The 20,998-nt window shown below is 51.8% G+C and overlaps 1 long non-coding RNA gene across 8 annotated transcripts; it reads right to left on the bottom strand.

Annotated features, from left to right (window-relative positions):
* Positions 1-607: 607 nt before the first annotated feature.
* On the bottom strand, positions 608-8,955 carry LOC139047770 (uncharacterized). 8 transcript variants are annotated; one of them, XR_011507366.1, is made up of 21 exons: positions 8,323-8,954; positions 7,719-7,811; positions 6,461-6,627; positions 6,220-6,403; positions 5,957-6,141; positions 5,697-5,878; positions 5,437-5,618; positions 5,173-5,358; positions 4,909-5,094; positions 4,646-4,830; positions 4,383-4,567; positions 4,120-4,304; positions 3,860-4,041; positions 3,596-3,781; positions 3,333-3,517; positions 3,070-3,254; positions 2,807-2,991; positions 2,543-2,728; positions 2,283-2,464; positions 2,019-2,200; positions 608-1,933 (listed from the first exon to the last, which is right to left on the bottom strand). It is a non-coding gene; the product is annotated as an uncharacterized lncRNA (long non-coding RNA). The 8 variants fall into 8 exon arrangements; XR_011507373.1 differs by having other exon boundaries at positions 4,646-4,765; positions 5,030-5,094; XR_011507368.1 differs by having other exon boundaries at positions 6,464-6,627.
* Positions 8,956-20,998: the final 12,043 nt, after the last annotated feature.

The following is a 20,998-nucleotide window of genomic DNA, read 5'->3' as shown; positions in this document are numbered from 1 at the left end:
AGTTTGTTGCGCAGGTGATTAGCTTGCCTGCGTTGTCAACCACTACCGAAGCTGCCTTAATGTAATGTCTATTCCATGGATACAGTGTTGCAACAGTGAAAACCGTGTTTTCAGTTTGGCTAAATGTCTTTCCACATAATCTGCCCGCGCCTGCCTTCTGGCCGCGTGGAGATTTGGATCCATGTTTTTTCGGAATGGGATTGACCTGCAGGGTCTTACGGATCTCGTCGGGTATATCGGCGGATCGATCGACATGCCTCCTTGGGTCGCGACCTCACCTTGTCAGGAGCGCTCTTCCCGTAGCCGTGTCTCCGAGTCGGTGAAACTGTGCTCCGCGCTGTGCTTCTGCCAGTTCGGCGAAGTCTGGAACTCACCACCGCATCCAGAAATGCATCTTGACTTGAAGACCGGTGCGAACGCGTCCAAGACGAGCATTGCGTTTATTTTGGTTTGTTCACGACAGGAGCCACTTAAATGAAGTAAAGCATGGGCTCCACGTTAAGATCAATTCTGAATAAGGGGGTAGATCCAAAATTTTGTTTGCGTATAACGCTAGTGAACGCCTAAGTGTTGACAATATGCACGACAAGAAAAAAAAAAGTCCATGTTCACAGCCGAACAATGTTCTCCACACGGGAGAAAATAGTGCTATGCAAAGCACTTTCGCCATTTTATTAGGTCCCAGAGAACACTGTACAACAGGTACATGTTATAGAAACGTACAAGTGAATGAAAGCAGGCAAATTTATACAGAGCAGTGAACTTTGAAGGTCAAAAGGAACGGCGGTGAAACAGTCTGATCAAGACTTAACAGAGCAGGCTTGTGCGGTGGTGCCGTCCGCTAAATGTCCAATCTTGTTGAAGGGAGCTTCAGGCTCTGCTGTACTTGGCTGTGTAATAGCACGCAGCTTTACCGCTAACATGATCGATCACGGTAGACAGGTTTTTAAGAAGCTTGGTGCCATGAAAGCACCGAATTTCGAAGGATAAGCTCGTAATTTTAATGCTCACAAGCTAACGTAAACACTTTATTGCCTTTAATTCACACCACATGCTTTCGATGGTGCGCTGATGCTTCGCATTAGCCATGATGAGTGACTCGATAAACACGGAAGATGTAGATAAGGAAAAGATGCGAACATCAACCTCTTGGATCAGAAAACGAGTTGTCAAGGCATGGGCCATAGGCAAATACAGGAGTGGACGCCCTTCAATTAAGGAGAACGCCCGGAGTCAAAGTTGAAAGAGATTACGAAAAGATCCGCGAAAATCACTGTGGAACTATCAACGAGCGTTCTGAAGGAATTCACCGATGAAACGAAGCCAGTCAACAAATATGCCATCGAAGAAGTGAGACCGCACCGAGCGAAAATGATGCCAACAACCAGATGTAATGAGTGAAGACGTACACGCGCGCAACAAACACACATGCAGCAACATACACACAAACATGCTCATGAGAACCCATACGCGCGCGCAACTTCGCAATGCGAACCAGCATCAGCGTACCATTACGAGAGCGCTGAATGTAAATTAACGTGCACCAATCGCCTTATTGACTGAGCAGCGTGCCACAGTTGAGCCAGCATGTTACTTGGAATTGTTTTGGTCCGCTCGCCTAACAGTCGCGGACTCTCAATACGAGTCTTTACCTAACGGCCATGATACAGCTACCGGGCGGAATAGAACTGTCGCAGGGATGTCGTGGTCAGTGCTCGCGCCATGAGTCCGTAGATGCGCAGCGTCGTCGAGTCAGCATCGAGCACGCAGAGATGACCTTTTCCTGCAGCTCACCGTCATCGGGCGTAGCACTGCGGTGAACTGTTGCGAGAGCAAGGCTTGCCGAACTACGGTGAGCAGTAGCTGCCAATTGCCTTCCACGCAGGCGGCACAGTTCTTGGTGGGATGCGGATATACATATAAGAGTTGTCCACTGAAACGAGAAAATAAATGAAAAGCTTATTATTGAGCCGTCAGCACGCTGTCGCAGTACGGGTCGGAAGGACTTATTTACTTACGCGCAGTCGACGTACTGCAGGGCTGGTCGTGCAGGTTTCTCCCTTAGCCAGGAAACCAGTAGCTGCGTGGCTAGAGGACGGGGAGAACAGGCGGCGAGGAGAGGCGCTGAATGTCATGCGGATGGGACACGGCAGGGCGCAGGAAAATCCACCGCACGTTACTGATGGCCAAGGCTGTGGAACTGAAACGACAAATAGGCGCCGCGTTAAGGACTCGGCAGCACACTACAACAGTAACGGCCGGAAGAACTCGGATTTGCTTACGCGCAGTCGACGTACTGCAGGGCTGGTCGTGCAGGTTTCTTCCTTAGCCAGAAAACAAGTAGCTGCGTGGCTAGAGGACGGGGAGAAGAGGCGGCGAGGAGAGGCGCTGAAAGTCACCTGGATGGGACACGGCAGGTCGCAGGAAAATCCACCGCACGTTACTGATGGCCAAGGCCGTGGAACTGAAAAGACAAGGAAGCGCCGCATTAAGCACTCGGCAGCACACTACAACAGTAACGGCCGGCAGAACTCGGACTTACTGAGGTGCAGTCGACGTACTGCAGGGCCGGTGGTGCAGGCTTCTTCCTTAGCCAGGAAACCAGTAGCCGCGTGGCTAGAGGACGGCGAGAACAGGCGGTGAGGAGAGGCGCTGAAAGTCACGCGGATGGGACACCGCAGGTCGCCGGAAAATCCACCGCACGTTACTGATGTCCAAGGCTGTGGAACTGAAACGACAAGGAGGCGGCGCATTAAGCCCTCGGCAGCACACTACAACAGTAACGGCCGGAAGAACTCGGGCTTACTTAGGCGCAGTCGACGTACTGCAGGGCCGGTGGTGCAGGCTTCTTCTTAGCCAGAAAACCAGTAGCCGCGTGGCTAGAGGACGGCGAGAACAGGCGGTGAGGAGAGGCGCTGAAAGTCACGCGGATGAGACACCGCAGGTCGCCGGAAAATCCACCGCACGTTACTGATGGACAAGGCTGTGGAACTGAAACGACAAGGAGGCGGCGCATTAAGCCCTCGGCAGCACACTACAACAGTAACGGCCGGAAGAACTCGGGCTTACTTAGGCGCAGTCGACGTACTGCAGGGCCGGTGGTGCAGGCTTCTTCTTAGCCAGGAAACCAGTAGCTGCGTGGCTAGAGGACGGGGAGAACAGGCGGCGAGGAGAGGCGCTGAATGTCATGCGGATGGGACACGGCAGGGCGCAGGAAAATCCACCGCACGTTACTGATGGCCAAGGCTGTGGAACTGAAACGACAAATAGGCGCCGCGTTAAGCACTCGGCAGCACACTACAACAGTAACGGCCGGAAGAACTCGGGCTTACTTAGGCGCAGTCGACGTACTGCAGGGCCGGTGGTGCAGGTTTCTTCTTAGCCAGAAAACCAGTAGCCGCGTGGCTAGAGGACGGCGAGAACAGGCGGTGAGGAGAGGCGCTGAAAGTCACCTGGATGGGACACGGCAGGTCGCAGGAAAATCCACCGCACGTTATTGATGGCCAAGGCCGTGGAACTGAAACGACAAGGAGGCGCCGCATTAAGCACTCGGCAGCACACTACAACAGTAACGGCCGGCAGAACTCGGACTTACTGAGGCGCTGTCGACGTACTGCAGGGCCGGTGGTGCAGGCTTCTTCCTTAGCCAGGAAACCAGTAGCCGCGTGGCTAGAGGACGGCGTGAACAGGCGGTGAGGAGAGGCGCTGAAAGTCACCTGGATGGGACACGGCAGGTCGCAGGAAAATCCACCGCACGTTACTGATGGCCAAGGCCGTGGAACTGAAAAGACAAGGAAGCGCCGCATTAAGCACTCGGCAGCACACTACAACAGTAACGGCCGGCAGAACTCGGACTTACTGAGGTGCAGTCGACGTACTGCAGGGCCGGTGGTGCAGGCTTCTTAGCCAGAAAACCAGTAGCCGCGTGGCTAGAGGACGGCGAGAACAGGAGGTGAGGAGAGGCGCTGAAAGTCACGCGGATGGGACACCGCAGGTCGCCGGAAAATCCACCGCACGTTACTGATGTCCAAGGCTGTGGAACTGAAACGACAAGGAGGCGGCGCATTAAGCCCTCGGCAGCACACTACAACAGTAACGGCCGGAAGAACTCGGGCTTACTTAGGCGCAGTCGACGTACTGCAGGGCCGGTGGTGCAGGCTTCTTCTTAGCCAGAAAACCAGTAGCCGCGTGGCTAGAGGACGGCGAGAACAGGCGGTGAGGAGAGGCGCTGAAAGTCACGCGGATGGGACACCGCAGGTCGCCGGAAAATCCACCGCACGTTACTGATGGACAAGGCTGTGGAACTGAAACGACAAGGAGGCGGCGCATTAAGCCCTCGGCAGCACACTACAACAGTAACGGCCGGAAGAACTCGGGCTTACTTAGGCGCAGTCGACGTACTGCAGGGCCGGTGGTGCAGGCTTCTTCTTAGCCAGAAAACCAGTAGCCGCGTGGCTAGAGGACGGCGAGAACAGGCGGTGAGGAGAGGCGCTGAAAGTCACGCGGATGGGACACCGCAGGTCGCCGGAAAATCCACCGCACGTTACTGATGGACAAGGCTGTGGAACTGAAACGACAAGGAGGCGCCGCATTAAGCCCTCGGCAGCACACTACAACAGTAACGGCCGGAAGAACTCGGGCTTACTTAGGCGCAGTCGACGTACTGCAGGGCCGGTGGTGCAGGCTTCTTCTTAGCCAGAAAACCAGTAGCCGCGTGGCTAGGGGACGGCGAGAACAGGCGGTGAGGAGAGGCGCTGAAAGTCACCTGGATGGGACACGGCAGGTCGCAGGAAAATCCACCGCACGTTATTGATGGCCAAGGCCGTGGAACTGAAACGACAAGGAGGCGCCGCATTAAGCACTCGGCAGCACACTACAACAGTAACGGCCGGCAGAACTCGGACTTACTGAGGCGCTGTCGACGTACTGCAGGGCTGGTCGTGCAGGTTTCTTTCTTAGCCAGGAAACCAGTAGCCGCGTGGCTAGAGGACGGCGAGAACAGGAGGTGAGGAGAGGCGCTGAAAGTCACGCGGATGGGACACCGCAGGTCGCCGGAAAATCCACCGCACGTTACTGATGTCCAAGGCTGTGGAACTGAAACGACAAGGAGGCGGCGCATTAAGCCCTCGGCAGCACACTACAACAGTAACGGCCGGAAGAACTCGGGCTTACTGAGGCGCTGTCGACGTACTGCAGGGCTGGTCGTGCAGGTTTCTTTCTTAGCCAGGAAACCAGTAGCCGCGTGGCTAGAGGACGGCGTGAACAGGCGGTGAGGAGAGGCGCTGAAAGTCACCTGGATGGGACACGGCAGGTCGCAGGAAAATCCACCGCACGTTACTGATGGCCAAGGCCGTGGAACTGAAAAGACAAGGAAGCGCCGCATTAAGCACTCGGCAGCACACTACAACAGTAACGGCCGGCAGAACTCGGACTTACCGAGGTGCAGTCGACGTACTGCAGGGCCGGTGGTGCAGGCTTCTTAGCCAGAAAACCAGTAGCCGCGTGGCTAGAGGACGGCGAGAACAGGAGGTGAGGAGAGGCGCTGAAAGTCACGCGGATGGGACACCGCAGGTCGCCGGAAAATCCACCGCACGTTACTGATGTCCAAGGCTGTGGAACTGAAACGACAAGGAGGCGGCGCATTAAGCCCTCGGCAGCACACTACAACAGTAACGGCCGGAAGAACTCGGGCTTACTTAGGCGCAGTCGACGTACTGCAGGGCCGGTGGTGCAGGCTTCTTAGCCAGAAAACCAGTAGCCGCGTGGCTAGAGGACGGCGAGAACAGGAGGTGAGGAGAGGCGCTGAAAGTCACGCGGATGGGACACCGCAGGTCGCCGGAAAATCCACCGCACGTTACTGATGTCCAAGGCTGTGGAACTGAAACGACAAGGAGGCGGCGCATTAAGCCCTCGGCAGCACACTACAACAGTAACGGCCGGAAGAACTCGGGCTTACTTAGGCGCAGTCGACGTACTGCAGGGCCGGTGGTGCAGGCTTCTTCTTAGCCAGAAAACCAGTAGCCGCGTGGCTAGAGGACGGCGAGAACAGGCGGTGAGGAGAGGCGCTGAAAGTCACGCGGATGGGACACCGCAGGTCGCCGGAAAATCCACCGCACGTTACTGATGGCCAAGGCTGTGGAACTGAAACGACAAGGAGGCGCCGCATTAAGCCCTCGGCAGCACACTACAACAGTAACGGCCGGAAGAACTCGGACTTACTTAGGCGCAGTCGACGTACTGCAGGGCCAGTGGTGCAGGCTTCTTCATTAGCCAGGAAACCAGTAGCCGCGTGGCTAGAGGACGGTGAGAACAGGCGCTGAACGTTATGCGTTTGGGACACGGCAGGGCGCAGGGACCTTGCTGGAGTGGGCCAGAAGCGGAGGGCTAGGGTGCGTATCTGAAACTAAAAAATAGGGGCAACTTGTCAAAATAGGAATATAACCATGAAGTAGGTACTCACCACGGCAAGCGCCATCGCACGAGCCGTGGTGGATGAACTCGTCAAACATGGTCCGCGTATCGTGCGACGAAAGCGCAGCGTGGCACGAAGAATGGGAACCCAAAAATGTGGCCACGTATAAGACCGATGGCAACGTCCGTTCTTCAGCGTAGCTGGACGAACTGGAACTAGAACGCCACTGGATTAACCCTGACACTAATTCCGCATGCCACCGACAGCCGCGATTGCACATTTGGCGCCCTTTCGCACGCGTGAACGCGATATAGTCACCGGGAAGCGATATCACTCGGAACGGGCCGATGGCCATGACGCAAACGAGTGAGAGGACCCCTGCCAGCTGTGGCCTGCGCAGTGTCAGCTACCTGCCTAGTGATGATGATCATCATCATCAACAGCCTCGTTACGCCCACTGCAGGGCAAAGGCCTCTCCCATACTTCAATTACCCCGGTCATGTGCTAATTGTGGCCATGTTGTCCCTGGGAACTTCTTAATCTCATCCACCCCCCTAACTTTCTGCCGCCCTCTGCTACGCTTCCCTTCCCTTGGAATCCATTCCGTAACCCTTAATGACCATCGGTTATCTTCCCTCCTCGTTACGTGTCCTGCCCATGCCCATTTCTTTTTCTTGATTAAAACTAAGATATCATTAACTCGCGTTTGTTCCCTCACCCAATCTGCTCTTTTCTTATCCCTTAAGGTTACACCTATCGTTCTTTCCATAGCTCGTTGCGTCGTCCTCAATTTAAGTAGAACCCTTTTCGTAAGCCTCCAGGTTTCTGCCCCGTACGTGTGTACTGGTAAGACACAGCTGTTATAAACTTTTCTCTTGAGGAATAATGGCAACCTGCTGTTCATCTGTGAATGCCTGCCAAACGCACCCCAGCCCATTCTTATTCTTCTGATTATTTCAGTCTCATGATCCGGATCCGCAGTCACTTCCTGTCCTAAGTAGATGTATTCCCTTACCACTTCCAGTGCCTCACTACCTATCGTAAACTGCTGTTCGCTTCCGAGACTGTTAAACATTACTTTAGTTTTCTGCCGAGACTAGCTGAGCGTGAAGCTAGAATCGGCCCATCCCGTCCTCTCGGCTTCCGTCACGGCGACGACCCGATGTGGCTGCGGCCGTCCAAGGAAGCTCGTGCCTAATTAAGCACTACAGTCAACTGCACCTATTTTTTGCCAATGTTGTCAATCAGCTTTTTGATGGAGAAGTTAACGGCCGCGCCACCCTCGGAAGCTGTCACACACTCCCACCTCGTGGGTTAGATGCCGAAGCGACGCTGCGGCGACGGCTGCTCCGTTGGCCCAGAGGGTAGTGCCACGGTCACTTGGTTGCACGAGCTTCACCTACGGTGGGGAAGATGAAAAAAAAAAAAGCGAGTCATAGCAACTTAGCGCACTCAAGTTTTGCGCACGCAAGTTTTGCAACTTAGCTCATTCGCACGTAAATAGTGCGACCACGAATACAACGAGATGGCGTAGGACGTCAATAATAATAATAATAATAATATTTGGGGTTTTACGTGCCAAAACCACTTTCTGATTATGAGGCACGCCGTAGTGGAGGACTCCGGAAATTTTGACCACCTGGGGTTCTTTAACGTGCACCTAAATCTAAGCACACGGGTGTTTTCGCATTTCGCCCCCATCGAAATGCAGCCGCCGTGGCCGGGATTCGATCCCACGATCCCCGTGCTCAGCAGCCCAACACCATAGCCACTGAGCAACCACGGCGGGTCGTAGGACGTCAAGAACTTAAGCGGTGCTACAAGGTAAACAGAACAAACAGAACAAATACTTGTTTTGTTTACCTTGTAGCTCAGCAGCTACACACGCGCACACACGCACACAGGCTCACCTCGCAAGCTAGTTGTAGCACATGGCGACGGCAGTTGCCTCGCTGTCCCTCGCTTAAATGACACGGTCAGTTCGTGGGAACACGCACACACACACACACACACAAAAAGACCACGGCAGGCGCCCACCTGAGACTCGTCCGCAGAGCGTCGACGGCGTCAGGGGTGACAGCTCGCGCGCGAGAACGGATGGAGTGACCGCCGCACGACGCATACGTGTTCCGGGAGCTCTAATGGGCCGCGCTTGAAGTCCCGGAGCAAAGCACAGTCCCGTAACCGCAATTGCAGAAGTCCTGGCCACAAGTGGAGCAGCCGCGACTTAAAGCTTCGAAACTCGCCGTAAAGTAGAAGGTAGCGGCGGAACCCATGGCTGTTTCGGGGTCGGCGAAGTGGTGGGCACCGCGCCTAACGTCGACAATCGCTGTCGGAGCACGTGTAGTGGCGCCGGTCCTGTCGTTTGTGTCCTTCTTCAGTCCTGGTCTTTTGCGCCTTGCCTTTGCTCATTCAAGCATGAACCAACTAGCCCAAGCAAGAGTCTAACTTGTACGTGTAGTAAGATGCAGAGGCTCGGCTGACACGGGTGGCTGCGGCGTGAAACGCATGATGACGGGCGGCTCACTATAGGCGGCCGCTTCTTAAAGCAAAATTTAAGCGCAATTTTCAGCTGTTGGCGCATGCGCTGCTGGGCCCAGGCGTCTTTTATTCCTTTCGTGCGCCGTGCGGCGTCGCTCGTTGCCGCTGAACCGCAACAGCCGTTATCACCGAGATCAACATCTCGTCGAAACCGCTGGTCTGCAAGGGAAAGAAAGAAGAAAGAAAGAAAGAAAGAAGGAAAGAAAGAAAGAAAGAAAGAAAGAAAGAAAGAAAGAAAGAAAGAAAGAAAGAAAGAAAGAAAGAAAGAAAGAAAGAAAGAAAGAAAGAAAGAAAGAAAGGTGGAAATCGAAGGAAAATGATCGTTGCCATAATCTGGCCTTTTCACAATCCTCCGGTTTCGGAATGTTCCAGTAGCGTAACCTTCGTTCAACTGCGGCTGCATGCCGCACCGAGGATTACGGTACCGCTATAGAGAAAGGATTGTACCGCCCGCAGCCGCACCGCCTATCGGTGGGCCACGCGAACGCAGCCGCTGCTGATCACACATCACACCGCCGTCTTGTTTTCGACGCGCTGCCCCAAAATGCGTGGACTTGCGATCGTATACTATACGTAACGCGTCGGAACCCCTTTCGAGTTTCGATTTCATTTTCATTGGCGCCGTCTCGTTACGGACTGCTATAGCGACAATAATTCCGTCAATATACAGATCGTGTGCTGATGAAATTATAGCTTCGGCATTTTGATAGAACTTGTGCATTTTCTACACAGGTTATGCATTGCGACAAGTAGAACTTTGTCAAAGGGTATATGTACATCGTCACGAACAGTTGGGCACCAGATATCGCTAAGAATGAGGATTCAAATGAAACACTTTTGAATCACAAGCTCGTCGAGCACATCCCGGAATAAAATGGCATGTGGTACATCACACGAGCGAGAACAACTGGACGTCACAAAAATTATATTTTAAACGTATAGCTAGGTTTTGAGCAGCAACGTTTCAGACCGTAATATAAAAGGAAGAACGTTTTAGTAGATGGAGGCAGATGCATATTACGCAGAGGAACTAACAGATCTAAAAAAAGAAATCAAAGCCATGGACAAACCGAAACTATAGATATAGCGTCGGATGTGACGCTGCTCTGGGTCATGTGGCGTGGAACGGACGGGAATCTCGCGACATCGCATGAACGTGGCCTTCTATGCCACTTGCAGTTTGTGGGAGTTTCGCGAGCCAGCAGAACCAGCGCAGCACTTGGCGATAACGAAACTGCTGATAAGCGAAAACGCGGGCAGTGCAGAGAGGATTAGGTATACAACTGACATTTCCTTTCGGAATAAACAGACTTCTGAAAGTATCCGTCTGTAGACAGCGTAACTCCGACAACAGCTATCTTAGTGAAGGACGAGCAGGAGTGTAATTGCACGAGAACATCGCCCTGGTGTCAGCTAATCATCAAAACTCACCTAAGCCCTTTGGATTTAGTGTCTTTGAAGCGCACATCCCAATCACGAAATCCAAGCCCCGATGTAAACAAGTAATTATACAATCACGTGCTTAATTATTGCCAGTTTCCAAAAGTGCGTGCTTGAATTGTATCTTGACATTCACACGTGTTCGATTCAACAATTAGCACGGCACTGCATTATCCACTGTGTCAATAAGGATTAACTGCAACACGTTCCGTATAGCTTAGGTGGAAGAGCTAGTTTCCTTTGTGCGCTGTTACAGTCACCAGACTGCCTGCCGTACCGCAGAGGTGAGGGGCCTCCAAGAGCAGAAAGAACGTAAACGCCAGTTCCCATCACATCCCTCGCACGCAAGCCCAACCTCTCCCTCTCCACCTGCCTTCCTCTCAACTCGAGCATACGCCGCTCTCATCCGCCCTTGACCTTGAAATCCAATCACTTTCCCCTCCAAGTTTTCACCTCCCGCGCGGACGGGGATTTCAGACAAGCGACACGCTCGCGCTGACGCACTCGCCGGTCCCGCTTATAAACGGCTCACGACGCTGGCTTCGACGCCGGCGCGTTTACAAAAGGCGGGCCGCACTTCGCTTCTAGACCAGAAGAGTCGCCCATCCAATTTTCGTCGCAGCCTGCAGGTCCAGAGCACCGATTGGGGGGGGGGGGGGTAGGGGGGCAATATTTCTCTTTTCTGCCCCCTCCCCTCCCCCGCGCACACACCTCCTTGTTCAAGACACCAGCAGCGTACGAGTCACTACGACGAAGCGTTTCCCCCAGGCCACGTACTTTGCAGCGGCAGCGTGAGCCGGGCACCCGCTGTAAAAGTAGCACACGGTCGAAAGGCGCGCCTACCGAATAGCGGTGCGGTGGGAGTGGGGGGGGGGGGGGGGGAGGGAGCGCAGGTTCGTTCGCAGTGTCCGGACCCACGGCATTGCTGTGGCGGGGGGGGGGGGGGGGGGCGGCGATGACCGTGTGGATCAGCAGGAGCGCCGCCGGCACTCTGATCCACTGCCCGAGGATTATCGCCAGCAGATGTCGCTGCAATCGGCAAACGCGTGTTGCTCTCTCCCCAGTACCCTAACCTCGAGGCTAGCTGCGGCGCCCCTCCAGCCTCCCTCCAACCCCACTCGTACACCTTACTGCATTTCTCCGTGCGCCGCAATATAGCGGACAAGTCGGTGGGGGGTGGGGGGGGGGCGGAGAGGGGGACAGTCGCTTTCTCTGCTGCCACAGACGCGTGTGACAGCACGCTCACTGGGCTCAGTCAGAGGTGGGTCGCATGAAGGTTCGTACACGGTATGGAGCGGGCTCTCGGCCCCCTATGTCTCTCGACGCTTACAAACAGGTCCTTTCACGGTGTGGGAGCGGGGAGGGGGGGGGAGGAGGGGACAGTGGATTGGAAATTGGCGTGCGTTTCCAGTACTGCTGGTGTCACTTTCAATCGGCGAGTAATCCGCCGGAGCTGCTGATGAGGGCCTGAAAAATGAGGGGGAGGGAATTGGACGCCATTGTCCCTTTCCTGCAGCGTTGGCCTGGCAGGTGAGACGAGAAGGAAAGCGAGCGATACCGGGTCCCTTCTTTCGGTGATGGCGTATGCGTGTGTCGGTTGACGTGAGGTGGTTAGCGAAGGCAACGCGGTCGCACACGGCACCGTTAGGGCACATTCACACCGGCGACTTGAGGAGGTCGCGCGACCATTTGCGACTCGCAATCAAAAAGCGACCGAAGGCGACTGATGTTCACACCGGCAAGCCCGGCTGAGCGCGACCCGCAAGTCGCAATCCCGGAGATTATCGTTTTCAGCGAGAACTCTCGGAATCTACGCGGAATTTGAATGCGACGCCGGAGGAGGCCGGATGTAGACACACGAAAGATCACTTCCGGTGCGCCGCTGATTGGTTTATCAGTTTTGCGACCACGGTCGTTCGACTGAAAAATCGCGCAGAGAGCGACTCGCCCAATATGGTCGCTTTTCGAGAAAGGCGACCGTTTGCGACCATTTGCGACTGGTCGCAAGGCGACCAACTTGGTCGCGCGACCTCCTCTAGTCGCCGGTGTGAATGTGCCCTTAATTGACCGCCCGAGTTTAACGCAGCATTCGGGACTGCAGTCTTTTCACAGGGAAGTACATATATTGATCGTTTAAATGTTCATCGTGTTTATGCGCGGCTCAGCGGTCGGATGGCTTCCCTTCGAAGGCAGTCATTACGCGAGTAAAAGCACTGGCAATGAGATAAGACCTTCACAAGAGGGCTGGCTCGGCTCTTCTGCATAACACAATCACTGAGGAGATTATATTTAGAGCACTGTCAAGATGGCGATTTCTGAGCACCTTACGGCATGTTTTTGAGTTTGCGCATTAAACATGATAGAAAGCAAAACGGAGAAAGAAGGAGAGTTTATTAACTAGGTGCATAATGATCGTCAGCTTAACAATGATACTATATTTTATTTCATTCAGCACTGCGAAAAATAATGCTTGTACGTTTCTAAAGAATTCCATAGCGCACCGCTGTCTTTTTTTTCAACGTAGTTGGAGTCCGCTATGCAGGATCTATCTATCTATCTATCTATCTATCTATCTATCTATCTATCTATCTATCTATCTATCTATCTATCTATCTATCTATCTATCTATCTATCTATCTATCTATCTATCTATCTATCTATCTATCTATCTATCTATCTATCTATCTATCTATCTATCTATCTATCTATCTATCTATCTATCTATCTATCTATCTATCTATCTATCTATCTATCTATCTATCTATCTATCTATCTATCTATCTATCTATCTATCCTCTTACCACCTGATGCCATCGTGGTCGTCACATCGTCGACATTCCAGTTTCGTGACCAGACTGTCATCATGCAGTGGTCATCACGCCTTCCATGCCATCATTGCCATGCCACCGTGTCCGTGCCGTCATTCCAGCTTCGCCATCCTGTTATTGTCACGTCGTCTTGGTCAAGCCATCGTCCTCATAAGCTCGTTTTATTCCCACTGTTCTCATGCAGTCGTCATGCCGCGATCGTTGCACCATCGTCATCATTGAGGAAAACTGGCTGTGGTTTAGCTAAGGTTAAGCCCAGGATGCGAAGCATACTAGCCTTTACTTTAACGCGACAGCGTTAAGGAGCTCGTGTCGCAGAAAAGCCGGTGTCGTCGGCTCAGGCGTGCGGCGCTTGCTCAGGCGCACATTTCGTTGTCGCGCCGAACGCTGCGTTGCTCGACGCTCACCGCGTCCGATGCGGGGCGCGTAGTCGCTGCGCCGTAGCAAAGCCACCTAGAAACAGTCTCTGTAGCACGCCGCAACCTTCGCTTCTCATTCCAGCGAGCAGCTCTGTCTCCAGGAGGCATCTCACCTCGTGAGTGTCTAGCAGAGGCAAGCGCAGCTGCTTATATACCGCCGCGACGCCGCGAGCGACGGCGCGAGTTGAAGCCCCGTTTCTCCTCTGTCGTGACGTCACGGTGTCACGTGGTCAGCCTTGAAGGCGACGCCGCCGCGCCTGGGGAGTTGGGTTGAGCTCTAGTAATATGCTTCGCATAATAATCTCATCGTCGTCATACCGCATTTGTCGTTCCGTCGACGTGAGTCCTTCTTGGTCATACCGTCGTCGTCGATTTCATCGGCGTCACACAGTCTTCGTCATGCCATCATGCTCGTAAGTGTGGCGAGCCAGTGCCAAATCAAAGTGGTACGATACTGCAGCATTTTCGCGTATAGCCGAAGCGACGGAGGCCTCGGAATTACCACTACGAATCTTAGCTGAACGGGAATTAAGAAATACGGTGCTGTGCCCCACTGCTGGAATGCTAATCGCATTACCACCGAGAGACATGGCGAGATGGGTTCCGCAGTAATTTCTTTTTCTCGGCAACCATTGCCACGATTGAGAGAAGTCGATTGCATCGATTGAGAAGTCGCATTTAAAAGGACACGTTAAAATCTAGTAACACAAAGAAGGGGATTTTAAATGTATGGATATATTTGATTTAAACGAATCTTAAACAGTTAAAAACTTTCAAGAAAAGGGCAGGAGTGTATAGCAACAAGCTTACAGCTTTCTAACTAAGCAGCGACATGGACATCACAATGCCGCAATCTACCCTTAAACAGTAAAGGTAGGGAGTCAAACTGAAAAGATTTCTAGATCAGTTCGGATTCAGGCTTCTAGATATTTGCCCATTCGATTCAGGTTCAGCTCTGGAGCAGAAATATAATGGTCAGAACCGGTTTGAACCGGCTCCTGCGACTTCACAACCGTTCGGAACCAAGGAGAAATAAATGCTTAGGAAAACGACATTCTCCAGCTTAATTCGCAATCTTATTTGAGCGCAAAGATAGTTGCTTTCTACCCTAACGTGACGCGGAGCGACCTACGAGGTCTGTCTCGAAAGTTAACGCAGTGAGCCAGGAAGGATAGTGGGAAACTCAAACAGGAAGAAAGATGTGGTTGATGGCACCAGCGGTAGCGGCAGGTAAGGTAAGAAAGAAGTAAACGAACAATAACAAGCAACCACCCAACAAAAAAGGAAGGAAGCACAAGGAAGCAAGCAGGCAAGCAAGCGAGCAAGCAATTGGGGATCTCCCTGTTATAAGTACGAACGACCACGGCTCGGACTACAAAGTTAAGCTTTCTTAAAAAAATTATAGGCGTTTAAGTGTGTTAAAAAAAAAAGACTTACTCTCTGTGCCAAATGCTGTCACGTTGTTTTTTTATTGGCAAGTCTGCTGCGCACTCTAAAAAGTTGCATTAAAAAATTTAATTGAGGAAAGCTGTCCGAGAACCGAATTCGCTTGAGACAACATGAAGCCATGAGAATGTGACGGTGGCTCCAAACGCAATTGCAAGGGCTTGCCGTCTTAGTGTAAATAAACTTTTTCTAAACAGTGAAATACTTTTCAAATATGTCAGTGAGTGTCGACTCGGACCCTTGTTCGGAAACGCGCTTTGTATACAATGGCTTAGTATTTTGTATATGTCATCGTCCTGATGAAATTCTTCCGTCATTGTGACTCATTGTATCGTCGTTTGTTGAAATAAACTTTTTGTTAACACTCCAAAACAATTACAGCGTTTCAGCATAAATACGAGGTCTGTGCCAAAATTTCATGCAATAAGTCAGCGAAGAAGTGGGAGAGGACGTCGTAGCGGCTCCGATCTGGCCCCTCGAAAAAAAGAAAAAAATAAACATCACAAGGGAAAGAAACCTAGTCACAAGGGGTTCTTACCTAACTTGCACATGCGCCGTCTGACAGCACCTGACAGCCACGGCCTCTGTGATCGCCTGAACCTTCTCTCTAGACTGCCGTGTTTATGTCCCCCTCCCCTTCCTCAAGGCGCTGAGCCGTACTCCTTAAAACGATGAAGAACGCCTCTTCCTATTTACAATCCCCTCCATCCCTCTCTGTTTAGTACCAGCCGGTCTGTTGTATGTTAAGGGAGAACTGTGATGCGCGCACTTTTTTCTGCAACCGATTTTTGGCCTTTGATCGATGTGGAGATCCACGAAACAATGGAACCAGTGCCAATTTTTCTTTTTTGTCAAACTGGGCCAGAATGGTGCATAAGTTTGCCAAATTTTGCAGAATGCCTATGTTCACCCGAGTTTACAGCGAAGCTGTTTACCTCTACCAACCGGCGATTCTTTAGTGGCGGTCCACAGAAAACTCGGCTTTCTAGAAGTTGACAATTCAGCGCAAGAACCACATGCAGCGCACGCGCATTCGGGCGGCATGGTGTCACCGCGCGTGACGGATCGCGGCGAGAGGCCGCTGAAAGATGGGTTCATCACCACCATCATCATCATCATCATCAGCCTGGTTACGCCGACTGCAGGGCAAAGGCCTCTCCCATATTTCTCCAACAACCCCGGTCATGTACTAATTGTGGCCATGCTGTCCCTGCCCCTGCTACGCTTCCCTTCCCTTGGAATCCAGTCCATAGCCCTTAATGACCATCGGTTATCTTCCCTCCTCATTACATGTCCTGCCCATGGCCATTTCTTTTTCTTGATTTCAACTAAGATGTCATTAACTCGCGTTAAAGATGGGTTGGCGCCGCTATAAGGTTCCTGCCTTGAAGCGACTGGCGTTAGTGCGAGGTGCTTCTGGATACGTATACGTCTCGGTTTACGTATAAAACCGCAGATCGCATGAAACGTATGCACATGGTTTACTTAGAAAATGAGCCATGGGTATACGCCATGCAAAGTGAGAACTCCCGACGAGCAACAGAAGTAGGATGCGCGTAGAAAGGAGCAATATAGGCTCTCGGAGCAACGTCGTATAGGCAAGACCCTTCGAGCCAAGAGGTTCGAGCATCGGGCGAGAGTCAAGGAAGCGGACTCCAAGCGACGCGTTCGGTCGAGCTGCGACCAGGGACTATAGTCAAGCGTCCTTGCTTTCTATAGATCACTATCATCACCAGAGACGAGAAGCGGAGAACGAAGCGAAAAGAAGCAAGTACGACGCCGACGAGATCGCCACGTTCGCGGGAGCGGCTTCGAAATGCAGACGCAAGTTCCTCTACGTGGAATTCGGATTTCGGTGCGACTTGTGTGCGACCGCCTGTGGTTCCGCGACGGACTTGTGGCGCATCTCCGCCGCAAAGAACGCCGCGAAGAACGCCGCGAAGAAACGCAGTGCCATCGAGGGTCTCACTCGCGCGTTCCCCTGGAGACGCCGTGTCTGATATCGAGGTTAAGCGGATGGTAACAGCTTCGCTGGCGATCCACCTTAACAGAGTGGGTTGTGTCGTAGCGCAAGCTTTGTGTTTGACGTCTTGTGATTTCTCATTATGGTCTGATATATACACGCCGTGGTTGCTCAGTGGCTATGGTGTTGGGCTGCTGAGCACGAGGTCGCGGGATCGAATCCCGGCCACGGCGGCCGCATTTCGATGGGGGCGAAATGCGAAAACACACGTGTACTTAGATTTAGGTGCACGTTAAAGAACCCCAGGTGGTCGAAATTTCCGGAGTCCTCCACTACGGCGTGCCTCATAATCAGAAAGTGGTTTTGGCACGTTAAACCCCATAATTTTAATATAGAGGTTAAGTGGATGGTAACAGCTTCGCTGGCAATCCACCTTAACAGAGTGAATTGTGTCGTAGCGCAAGCTTTGTGTGTGACGTCGTGTGATTTCTAACTATGGTCTGATATAGTGACGCCACGCGACCCTGTGACGTCATAGCGTTTTCTGTATAAGAACAAGCCGTTCTTGGCAATACAGTTAGTTGCCTTTCTGCTCCTGGACCGTTGTCGCTCTTCTGCGTTAGTTCAGATTGGGCCTTCAATTTTTTCTAAAGTGAAATTTTGGAAACAGGTTTCTGCCAACACGATGCCAAAACTGCTCACTCCTGAGCGAGAAGTTGTGGCGAAACGAATGCTGCGTTGATTGGAAAGCTTCGGACGACAGCTATGCCTTTTTTTTTTTGCAGAATGTCGTCGACGGCGACGAAACTTAAATTTACGAATACGACATCGAGCTGAAGCTCCCGAGCAAGGAGTGGAAAGGAACGAATCGAGCCAAAGAATAAAAGAAAACACTACAGAACAAAGCAACAACCAAAGTATGTTGATCCTGATTTCTTTGTTCAACCCCTCTCTCTCTCTCTCTTTATTTATTTATTTACAGGATACTGCCGGCCTTAGTCTTAGGACTTGGGCAGGAGTGTGATATACAGATGAACAAAAGAAAAATTAACAGCATAAATCATTACAAGAATTCAATACATTGCAATGCACATATTCCCAGATCCGCACAAACCGTACAGAGCATTCCAACGAAAAAAAAAACATCACAAAATTTTAATATATCTTAAAATACGGATATTCGCTGCCATTAAATTGTGCGTCACGCTTGTGCGCCTGAAGGACAACCTGTCGAGACTACTTGCACCATGGAGGTCCTGAAGCGCATGTACTGTGTGACATAGGACCGTACGGTGACACTGCGTAAGACTAGGAACGCCTTTGCGAGCTGCGTGACAGCGCCCACAGAAATAGTTCGTGCGTATGTGCGTGTGTGTGCTTCGATTTCTTTTCCTTTCTTTTTTATCCTTCTTTCTTTCTCCCCTATCGCATCCCCTTTCCCCTCCCCAGTACAGGGTAGCCAACCGGAGATAATATCTGGTTAACCTCCCTGTCTTTCCTTTGCCTTTCTCTCTCTCTCTGTAGCACGTGAGAAGACGTGTGCGCGCAGTGCGACCAAACTTATCGAAAGGAGGTCGCTGGATTCCTCACCACGATAACGGGCCTGTACACACTCTGCAATGCAGGTGCGCGAGTTGTTGCCACACAGTTCCATCGCTGAGCGCTGGAACACGCTCCCTACATGGCGGATTCAGCCTCCTTCGATTATTCTTTTATGCGTTACATATTGCAATCACTCAGTTCAGCCCTTGGGCGCGGCCGGGCAGCCACCGTTGACCTTTAGCGCAACCACGTGACGTGACGTCACGACAGCCAGAGGAAAAGCTGGGCCCCAACTCGCGTAATATCCAACGCTTTCTTGGCTTAACCAAGCTAAGCCTGGCCATTTTTTTTCCCCGATTTCCCGAATGCTAACTAACTGGCGTTCCGGGCGTGGCACTTCGCGGTTGTGACGGATAATTCAAAAGCAAACAACACCACTCCTGAAGTGCTCAGCAGACGAGCGTTTCCAAGGGAGCTTCCAGTGAAGGAGTAACAACAACAATGTTTGTTTGAACCCAATAGCAGTACACACAAAAGCGCCCCTGGCGAAGCCAAAGGAAGCCAAACGAAGCCTTGATGGGGCAGCACCGGGCAGCCGGAGACTTGGGGACGCAGTCAAGGAAAATTTGTAAACAGTTTAAGTGGAAAGAAATTTAAAAAGTTACTTATTCGTAGCTTCGCGTCTAGTCATCGAGAACATCTCTACAAGCAAATTGATTGCACAACGAGGGTTGTAATATTCGCGGATGCGCTTCCTGTACATGGTGTGCTCCCAAGGAACAACAAAACGATGACGTGGAACGCAGCTCTTGGTGAGGCCTTGAAGCAAGGCAAAACTGTCTGGTCCAGGTGCACTTCAGTACAATTGTTTTTTTTTCTTAAACAATAGAGCAAAATTAGGTATCTTCCGCCGTGGAAATACACTCCAGTTATGGTTCTTGTGCTGGTCACACAATATAGATTACAAAATGATTTGTAGAACGTTACTTTCCTATTGGAACCAAAAATCAAATCAAAAGATACTGAACCACCGCACACTGTATTCGAAAGAGAATGCTCTCTGCCTTGACATTTGTAACGGTCTCAGTGACTAAATATGGCGTACAAGAGTCAAGGAATATTTATTTTTTATGCGAAGCATATTACGAGAGCTCAACCCAGCTCCTCAGGCGCGGCGGTGTCGCCTTCAATACCACGTGACACCGTGACGTCACGACATAGAAGTGGCTTTGGCTCAACTCTTGCAAGATGGGCTGGGTGGGAATCGAACCAGGGTCTCCGGAGTGTGAGACGGAGACGCTACCACTGAGCCACGAGTACGATGCTTCGAAGCGGTACAAAAGCGCCTCTAGTGAATGCGGTGTTGCCTTAGAAACGAGGTGTTACTAACGCTCAGGCATGCGTCGCTTGCTCAGGCGCACATTTCGTTGCCGCGCCGAACGCTGCGTTGCTCGACGCTCACCGCGTCCAATGCGGGGCGCGTAGTTGCTGCACCGTAGCCCATTGTAATGGCGGGTCGACGGGAACGCTATCGCGTTCCACTCTTGAAGGCGAAGCAGAGTAACGCACGAGTTGTTTCTTCGTCTAGCCGAACCAAATATAGCCAAGCAACAGCAGTTCACCAGGCTAAACAGTGGTTCAACAACTAAAATAAAGGCTAGTATGCTTCGCATCCTGGGCTTAACCTTACCTAAGCCACAGCCATTTTTTTGTTTTGTAATTGTGGCATACAGAAAATTGGTTGGAGATCTAAGTAAAAAAAAGCCATTGTCTTTTATCGCGTACAGGCGCCGACAAAAGTGGGATACTCCACGCAGTCCACGCTGCGGGAGCCGGAGCAACGGCAAACTGCATCACAGCTCCATCTACAGGCAGCATCTGGGATCATGTCTGCCGATAATAAAGGGCACCCATTGGCTGTCTCGATCCCAGATGCCGCCTCTAGATGGCGTGGCGATGCAGTGTGCCGCTGCTCCGGCTCCCACTGCGTGGACTGCGTGGAGTATACACCACTTTTGTCGGCGCCTGCACATCTACATGTCTATAGATTCGAAGAAGAGCTTTGCTGATCTCTTCCTTTCACCGTCGTCGTCACGCGAAACATTGTCGCGTCTCGCGTGACGCTAGAGCAGCACCTGAAAGAACGCCACGAGTTTCAGCGCTATACGCTTTTCTCGCGAGTGGTTGGATTACTACTTCAGCTCCGCTGACCACGTGCAGAATTGAAAGAGAACAGAAAGATGAACACAATCGTTCCCGTTTGTTTGCTGGAGAAAGATACGCGAGCACATTTGAAACAGCCAAGTTGTCGTCGCATGAAGGGCAGTTTTGGCTGCATGGCAAATTAACAACATAAATGGTGTCATAACCGAGTCGAAGTTATTTGAAGTTATTTGAGTCTTGCCTT

This window comes from Dermacentor albipictus, chromosome 7 (genome assembly GCF_038994185.2).
Source record: "Dermacentor albipictus isolate Rhodes 1998 colony chromosome 7, USDA_Dalb.pri_finalv2, whole genome shotgun sequence".
NCBI classification, from domain to species: domain Eukaryota; kingdom Metazoa; phylum Arthropoda; class Arachnida; order Ixodida; family Ixodidae; genus Dermacentor; species Dermacentor albipictus.
This window is presented reverse-complemented; position numbering and strand designations above follow the sequence as displayed.